This window comes from Tupaia chinensis, unplaced genomic scaffold (assembly GCF_000334495.1).
Source record: "Tupaia chinensis unplaced genomic scaffold, TupChi_1.0 Scaffold146907_1, whole genome shotgun sequence".
NCBI classification, from domain to species: Eukaryota; Metazoa; Chordata; class Mammalia; order Scandentia; family Tupaiidae; genus Tupaia; species Tupaia belangeri.
The window spans coordinates 50,049-59,610 of record NW_006206760.1 but is presented as its reverse complement, the minus strand read 5'-3'; positions in this window follow the sequence as shown (position 1 = coordinate 59,610).

The following is a 9,562-nucleotide window of genomic DNA, read 5'->3' as shown; positions in this document are numbered from 1 at the left end:
AAACTCAAAAAAAAAAAAAAAAAGAAAGAAAAGAAAGAAAGAAAGAAAACGTGTGGAACATGTACAGATTCAACCCGATATTTTGAGTAACCACCTGCATGTTTTATGAAGTATTTTGATAATGTGGATGTTTACACTTGGCATGATTTTAGCAGAGGACTGCTTCACCCCCTCCATACTGCACCGAACGCGGACAGTATGGTCATTCATAACCGATTTTTATAGACTCCTTTTTACATGTGGAACTTCATTCATTACGTAAGGATTATAGGAATACTGCGCATTCTCTTCGGGCTTCACGGGCCCATTTATACATATTTCTTAGCGAGGCTCATTGTACATGGATCGAAGCTAGTGTCGAGTCAAGAAACCTAAATCCCCATTCTCCCATTTTCCCAACGCGCTTTCCCGTAATGAAGACCCTAGTCACCAGCAACAGGATCATCTCCAACATTTTCTAAATTCTAATTGCCAACTGTTTCTATTTCGATTTGATTTATATTGCATTTGGAGTCTGTTACGTGGCAGCTCAGGCAGACTGGCTCTTGTTTTTTTTTTTTGTTTTCCCATGCGGCCTCATGAGCATGATCTATTTCTTTTCAAATCATCTTTGAGATTCCCCCGGAAAATAAATAAATAAATAAATACAAATAATGCTCTGCTCTCATGAGCTCTCATGGAAATGGGTTTGTTTATGAAACAGAAGAGGCAAGTGAGTGATGGATCGTTCTCGAGGAAGAAGATCGGCGTGTTGTTCCTCGTTCACCGAAAGCTCGTCCCTTCTCTTTCTTAAGAAACAAATGGGTAACTCTCTGTTTTTCACTAGCAGACTTCCACGACATTTCCTCCTCCTTTCTATGTAGTGTTATTAATGCAGTACCGATGATAGCGATCTATACACAGCGTAAGATTTAACGAACTGAAATGATCCACCTCCTGCGTGAGTCCGTCCAAAACAATGTTACTGTTCTGGGTGGGCCAATGTTCTATTACCAGTTACACTAACTTTCCTTTAAAATATTTATTCTAAAATGCCTCTGAGAAATAGTAAAAAAAAAAAAAAGAAAAGAAAAGAAAAAGTTGTCTAAAAATGCAACAGCTTTTATAGCAAATGTACATTTATAAATAAAATACTCAAATCAATGTGGTTGCCCATTCATTATTGTGGTGGGGGTGGGAGTTGGTTTTTGTACTTGGAGGACTCGAACTCCCTCCTGAGGCTTTCGGCCTGGAGTTACCCATCAGAGGATGGCCACCATCCACCATGTGCGTTTGCACGTGTGTGGGTTGGGGCGGGGGGCTATCTGAGATCTCCTCGCTTAAGGAAAATCCAGCCTAGCAGCTGTCTTGTGTTGCGGGCTGGCTTCCATGATGACATCCAGGGTCTTGATGAAACACACAAATAGTGTATGGAAAAGGTAGTTTATTAAGTAAAAGTATACTCCTGGGAGGTAGGAGCGAGCCTGGGTAGACAGAGGAGCAGTGGCTCAAAACACCCCGGCAGGGCGTGGCAGGTGGTGTGGTGGTTAGGAGCCCTGGACTCCCACGTGGCCGACAGCGGTTGGAGTCCCAGACCCAGTGGCTTGCTTTCTCACTTTCCCTCTCTGGTCAAATTTAAATTAATTAGTTCATTCATTCAATAAAATATATATTTTTTAAGTACTGCCTCATCAGTTACATTCCACGAGGTTTATCATTTTTAAATCTAGATTCTGTGGGCTGATCATTGGCTGGGCCCACGGATTGATCTCATGTCCTTATCAAATGAGGCCTAATCAGTGAGGCATCCCCTACGAATCTCCCACCTAGTTACCTTGGTGGGGAATTTTCTACCCTAATTGAGTTTTTTCTTTTCTTTTTTTTTAATAGAAGTTTTTGCTATAGGGCGTGTGCACACGCCAGAAAGACAGAGAGAGACACAGAGACAGAAAGCGAGAAATCAGCACCCCGGGGGGGTGGGGGGGATGGCCACGCTGCCATCCCTTCGGATGGCCACGCTGCAATCCCTTCTCCTCCATTCTCCTCTCGGGATCTTGGGCACACACGCACATGCGCTTGGCATGAGTTTAAGCCACCGGGTCCGGGACTTGAACTGAGGTCGATTACATGGGAGTCCAGCGACATAGCCATTATGCTAACTGCTGGTCCCCTAATTGAGTTTTCTATCTAGCCACATGGGCAGGTGCTCCAGCCCCTTTACCCACGTTATTTGCTAGCTTTCTCCTGCCTCGGTTGTAAAGGTCACCAGGGAACTGCCTCCTACGGAGGACTTCAAGTCTTTGAGATGAGACACAGCGCTCAGGAGAGACCAGGCAAGCGCCCTGAAGTTATCTGAGATCTGAGATGTACAGCACCAGCTAGAGAAAACAGGGCAAGCCCTGGGGTTCCCTGACTCCCACCCTTTCCTGGCCCAGCCCAGTGTGCCTGGCTCCCTGTGTCCACACGATCTGTCTCACTGAGGGCTTCTCAGTTGCCAACCCACGCATGAAGGATGCCCTGAGCAGAGAGCACCCTGCTGGCACCACCAAGTCCTCCCAAGTAACAGACCACGTGTGCACACTGTCCCACGGCTGCAAGGCATGGTCAGAGCAGGGAGATCCTTGACATTTTCAAGATGTAACCACCTAATTGCCACCACAGCTGTGGTCTGGTCCCCCCCGCCCCCATAAGGCACATGTGTTCACCAAAGAGAGACAAAGAGAGGGCAAGAGTGGTCACACCCAGGGAGGTGACCGTGCTGTAATCCCTTCTTCATTCTCGTCTTGGGATTTCTTTTTGGAGTTTGGTAGGCAGGTAGTGATTGCCGTTGTGGCTGTGGGAAATTGTATTGTTTCATTTTCTTAAGAGTTGTAGTGCTGGGAACCAGCAGTTAGCGTAATGGCTATGTCGCTGGACTCCCACGTAGTCGACCGTGGTTCACGTCCCGGACCCGGTGGCTTAGAACTCACGCCGGGTGCGTGTGCGTGCGTGCCCAAGATCCCAAGAGGAGAGTGGAGGAGAAGGGATTGTGGCGTGGCCATCCCCCCTGGGGGGTGATTTCCTGCTTTCTATCTCTCTGTCTCTCTCTCTCTCTCTCTCTCTGTCTGGCGAGTGCACGCGCCCTATAGCAAAAACCTCTCCAAAAAAAAGAAAAAGAAAAAATAATAATAATAAATAAATAAATAATAAAGACTTTTACCCTGACATGAGGTCTATAAAGAATATCTTTTTTTAAAAAACTGTATCCATTTGGGGGCCAGCAGGTGGTGTGGTGGTTAAAGGCACTGGATTCCCCCATGGCTGACCGCAGTTTGAGTCCCAGACCTGGCAGCTTGCTTTCTCACTTTCCGTCTCTCTTTCTCTCTCTGTCCCTCTCTGGTCAAATGAAAATAAGTAAATAAAGCTAAGTAAAATAATTCTTCAAAAAAAGTTTTATTTCTTCCATGAGTGAGAATGAGAGAGACAAGTAACCCCAACAAGGTTTCCCTTACGGCAGAGAAGAAAAAAAAAAAAAAAAAGACAACCTATGTTGTCTCTTTTCTTATAATTATTTTCTTGTTTTTTCGTATCATATTGTATTGTTAAGCTATTTCAAAAATGGTAATAATAGACCTCCTTGTATCACATTGTCATTTATATATAGGCAAAAAAAAAATGGAAAACATCCTACATGTCTAACAACAAATAGTTTTGAAAATTTTGGTGTATCCTTTTCCTGCTATTGAGAAATTGCATTTTCAAAACATTTCATTTAAATGATTAAAATACCTTCAATGAAATTCTGTATGGGGGCCAAACAGTGGCCCAGTGGTCACGTACAAAACTTTTCCAGGTAGTCCCACACAGGAAGGGTCCAGGTTCACGTCCAGAGACCTCCCTGAATAAGCCAAATGCACACATGCCCATGATCCTAGGCTGACCAAAATCTGGGGATGCAACAAGACCCTGTTGGGGATGCTGTCTCTGTCACTTGTGAAAGAAGTAAATAAAATAAAATTCGGAAACAATAGAAAACTATCTTTTAACGAATTATTTATTTAATTTTATGTGCTTTGTTTGGGTTTTTATCTTCTGTAGGGCATGCATACTCACCAGAGAGAGAAAGAAAAAGAGAGAGAAAGTGAGAAAGCAAGTCACCAGGTCCAGGACTCAAACCGTAGTCAGCCATGTGGGAGTCCAGCACCTTAACCTGCTGGACTTATCCAGCTTAACCATTCTCCTCCAATCTCCTCTCAGGATTGTGGGCACACATGCATATGCTCCTGGCATGTTTTCCAAGCTGCTGGATCCGGGACCTGAACTGCTTAATCTGCCATGTGGGATCCAGCTACCTTACCCCTCCCCACAGTCGCCACCAGCTAGCCCTGAAAACTACTTTTTAAATGCTATATAAAAAAAGGCAAGATATCAAACTCTACTTAGGGCTCCATTTTTACAAGTAAACCTATGATACGTGATTAAATTATATCTCGTGTTTTGTAATGCATATGGAACCTGCCTCCAGTGTTCAAGACATGCAGGATCGACTCCCACAATACCCAAATATAAATGCTTGCTCCGTTCTATGGAGCTATGGGAAATCCAGCCCTTGCTATGATTATTTCTGACCTTCAGAGGGCCCTGGTTTTGTTTTCCACAACTCATGCTTGACCACTGGCCGGGCTTCTCCTTTAGTCACTATAGCCTAGGGCATCGCCCCTTCTATTCTCTGTCCCTTCAGTCCACTGAAACCCAAACACCAATACAGCCCCCACCTCTCTATTGTTCAGAGACCAGCTAACAGAGGGTTCTTCTGGCTTAATCAGCTTATATGTGGGGCCGGCAGGTGGCGTGGCGGTTAAGGATGCTGGACTCCCATATGGCTGACTGTGGTTTGAGTCCCGGACCTGATGACTTGCTTATTCACTGTCCCTCTCTCTCTCTCTCTTGCTCTGTCCCTCTCTGGTCACATTAAAATAAGTAAATAAGTAAATAAAATCATTCTTTTTTTTAGAGGTTTTTGCTCTAGGGTGCTTGCGTTCGCCAGAAAAACAGAGAGAGACAGAGAGACAGAAAGTGAGAAGTCACCCCTCGGGTGGATGACCACGCCGCAATCTCTTTTCCTCCATTCTTCTCTTGGGTTGTTGGGCACGCACGCACACGCGCACACACCCAGCGTGTAAGTTACCGGGTCTGAGACTCGAACCGCAGTTGACTACATGGGAGTCCAGTGACATAGCCATTATGCCAACTGCTGGTCCCATCTGTTCACTTTTTTGTTTTATCCACAGTAATCATCCTTATTACTTACCCTGGGAATATGAAATACTATGAAAAATAAAAACATCAGAAAAGAGAGAAAAAAGGGCCGGCAGGTGGTATGGTGGTTAAGGTGGCTGGACTCCCACATGACTGACTATGGTTCGAGTCCTGGACCTGGCAGCTTGCTTTCTTGCTTTCCTTCTCTCTCTCTCTCTCTCTCTCTGTCTCTCTCTGGTCAACTTCAATAAATAAATAAATAAAGACAATGAATAAAATAAAATAATCTGAAAAGAAAAATGAGGGAAGAGAGAAAAAAGTTATTTTGTACATCTGCAGCAGAGAAAATTTATCAGAGTCTTGATGACTCAAATTCTACAGTGACACACAGCTTAGGCTTGAGTTATCTGGGCGTTCGGTCCTGGCAGGGCCTTTAAAGCAGCCACGGCGCTGTCGCTTTCTCAGTTTGTGAGGGCTCCAAGGTAGTCACGAAAAAGGATGTCCTTTAAGGCAGGAAAAAGCACCCCGTTAGAGGTGAACAGCCCATGGCCTCTGCCCTCGGCAGTACGACAATGAAGATGAGTCAGAGGCTTCGGGTTTTAAACCGGATCTGCTGTCCTTCAAACACCAGCTCTTAGGGGTCAGCATGGAGGTTAAGACACTGTGCTCCCACGTGTTCAATCGCAGTTCCAGTCCCACACTTGGTGGCTGTAAAAATCACGCCAGGGGCATGTGTGTGCCCAAAATCCCAAGAGGAGAACAGAGGAGAAGGGGTTGCGGTGTGGCCGTCCCCTGCTGGCCTCAATAACACCTTCCCTATCTTTAATGTCTGTTTTTCACCATTTCTTCTTATTTCTCCTTCTTCAAGAACACCCTCCTCACTTTCCCTTTTAGGGGGAAACAAAAACGAGAGAAAATAGTTTGATATCTCTTTTTAGGTCGATCATAAAGATTCTAGAAAGTTGTCTTCACTCAGCGGTGAGGCAGTTCTGAGCCCAAGCGGCTTATAGAAACATTAAGTCTGGTGGGTCTTCAGGCTGAGTAAAGGGAAATGATTTTTTTTTTTTTAAATTTTTGCCAGAGGGTACATGGGCTCACCAGAGAGAGTCAAAGTGGAAAATGAGAAAGCACCCCTAGAAAGGATGGCCATGTGACAACCCCGTCTCCATCCCCCCCTGGGAATTGTGGGCACGTGCGCATGCACACCTCTGGTGTGTTTTTGAAGCTCCCTGGTCAGGACTCAAACTGCGTGGTCGGCCATGTGCGATCCAGGCTGGTCATTTTTAACAACACAGTTCCATTAAGAAACAAGGAGCCAGCAAGTGGCATGACGGTTCAGGTTCTAGACTCCCACATGACCAACCACAAGTCCTGACCCTGTGACTTGAAAACCACACCAGGGGGGAACCAGCAGTTAGCGTAATGACTATGTCGCTGGACTCCCACGTAGTCGACCGTGGTTCGTGTCCTGGACCCGGTGGCTTAAAACTCACGCCGGGCGCGTGTGCGTGCGTGCCCAAGATCCCGAGAGGAGAAGGGAGGAGAAGGGATTGCGGTGTGACCATCCCCCCTGGGGGGTGATTTCTCGCTTTCTGTCTCTCTGTCTCTCTCTGTCTGTCTGGCGAGTGCACGCGCCCTACAGTGAAAATCTCTCAAAAAAAAAAAAAAAAAAAAACCACACCAGGGGGACCAGCAGCTGGAGTGGTGATTAAGGCACTGGACTCCCACATGATTGACAGTGGTTCAAATCCCAGACCTGGCAGTTTACTTTCTCACTTTCCCTCTCTGTCTCTCTCTGGAGAATACATGTGCAAATTTAAAAATAAGACTAAACAGAATAAAATAATCTTAAAAAAAAAAACAAAAACCACACCAGGTGCATGCGTGCCCAAAATCCCAGGAGGAGAATGGAGGAGAAGGGATTTGGCATGGCCATGCCCCCAGGGCGATAATTTCTCACTTCCCCCCCTAACTGCTTCTCTTTGGCAAATGCACATGTCCTATGGCAAAACAAAACAAAACAAACAAAAAATTAATTAAAAAATATTTTAATAAAAAAATGAAGAAAATAGCCAGTTGTGGTCAAATCCAAATGAATCGTTTCCCCCATCAAATCTAATGTTGTATTTCTTTGATCGTTTTTTAAAACTATATTGTTGGGACCAGCAGTTAGCGTAATGGCTATGTCGCTGGACTCCCACATAGTCGACCACGGTTCGCTTCCCAGACCCGGTGGCTTAAACTCACGCCAGGCACGTGTGCGTGCGTGCCCAAGATCCCGAGAGGAGAATGGAGGAGAAGGGATTGCAGCGTGGCCATCCCCCCTGGGGTGTGATTTTTCGCTTTCTGTCCCTGTCTGTCTGTCTGGCGAGCGCACGCGCCCTATAGCAAAAACCTCTAAAAAAAAATAAAACAAAAAACAAAAAAAAAAACAAAAAAACGGTATTGTTTCTTCAATTGACAGAATGGAAAAGACTATATTTAATATTTAAATATTAAAGCTTGGAGCAGAGACAGGTTATGGGCAGGCTTCTCATGGGTTCTTTGGAAAGTACATTAGGAAACTATAGTTTTGATTCTTCTAACCACAAGGCAAGCCTCCAATTGACAGTATTTGGGCCAAAGCACCAGAAAAATGAATTGTGCACAGGGAGACACGCCAATACTTAACCCAGAGAGATTCACCCTGTTTATTTCAAAGCCAGGGTGATTCCCTTCAGGAGCCTGGAGGCTGAAGGGCACAGCTACTGAGAGGTTAAAGGAGTTGCGTCCGTTTGGTGGAAATGCCCTACCCGATCGTCTGCAGTGTGTCTGGCTACTGGAGCTGCTTCGATTTCAGGTCCTTGTGAACATGTGAAGTGGACTCATGGCAGCCACCCGGCTTACGGACTGGAAGGCGCTTCGGAAATTGAATTTCAGGAGAGAAGATTGGTTTGAGAAACGATGCACCAGGAGAAACCCTCCCCCTGCAAAGCGGCTGTGTGTCCATGTTCATCCTCACGGGATTCCAGTAGGAAGAAAAGAACACACGAAGACATTTAACTGCTTAAAATTTGAAACGCAATTGCATTTAACACGGCAAATCTTGTTAGCAGACCTGTGGGCTCACCTTCTTCCTACTGGAAGTCTGGTACCTGTGAGCAAATAACGTTTTTGGTTTTTGTTTCTTTTTAAAATCAGGAAATGGATCTGGGCTAAGTGAATAATTGCTGCTCCACATTCTCTGCCTTATAAAAGGTGATCCTGAGGACCAGCAGTTAGCGTAATGGCTATGTCACTGGACTCCCATGTAGTCAACCACGGTTCGCGTCCCAGACCCAGTGGCTTAAAACTCACGCCGGGCGCGTGTGCGTGCGTGCCCAAGATCCCGAGAGGAGAATGGAGGAGAAGGGATTGCGGCGTGGCCATCCCCCCTGGGGGGTGATTTCTTGCTTTCTGTCTCTCTGTCTCTCTCTGTCTGTCTGGCAAGCGCACGTGCCCTATAGCAAAAAAAAAGAAGAAGAAAACTCTCGAAAAAAATAAAAATAAAAACAGTGATCCCATAGGAATGTAAGGTTTTTAAGTAGATCAAAAGTCCCCATAGAAAGAAAAACCTTAAACTCACCTTCTTACAGGGCCACCCTCGCTAGCGCCAGCAGGCTTTAAATTAATAGCAATTATAAGAGGCACAAATTCTAACTCTTAGTATAAGGGGTCATTCCAACGCTGGAACAATTGTTTTAAATTGGCTCCCATAATAAAGAGCCATTAAGGGCTTAGAGATGTTCCAAGAACTCCTCTTCCAAAAAAAATAAAAAATGGAGGGGTCGACTGGCTCCTTTCTTTGGCCAGGAGCTTCCATTTTAATTGAATTTTGATGAGATGATGAATGTAGTACCGCATTCCAAGTCTATATGCTAAATTAACAAGGCTGTCTGTTTAGTTTCTGCTTCTGAAGGCCCACTGACAGTTCTGCTCAATCCACATGGCCCTTCCAGCTCCGGCTGAAGCGCCTGCAACGGTCGTGTTCTCCTAACTGGGGCTGCGCAGGGGCTGGAGGAAGATTCGGTCAGCCAGGAAGAGAACGTCTCTGTCTTTCAAAGACATCCACGAAAGCATTTATAATGTAAACATAACAACGAGTTTAAAGATGTACTCAAGCATCTCTGTACAGAAAGAGCATGTCTTCAATGTTGAGTACAAGGAGTTGGGATTTGTCTATAAGGAAGTGATAAATGGAGTGAACCAAAAATGGGTTATTTCAGATTTATGGGGGCTTTTTGTTTGTGTTAGTTTTTTTTTTTTTTTCTAGATTTTGCTTTTGTTTTGTTTTGTGTTTGTTTGTTTGTTTTTGCCATAGGGCGCA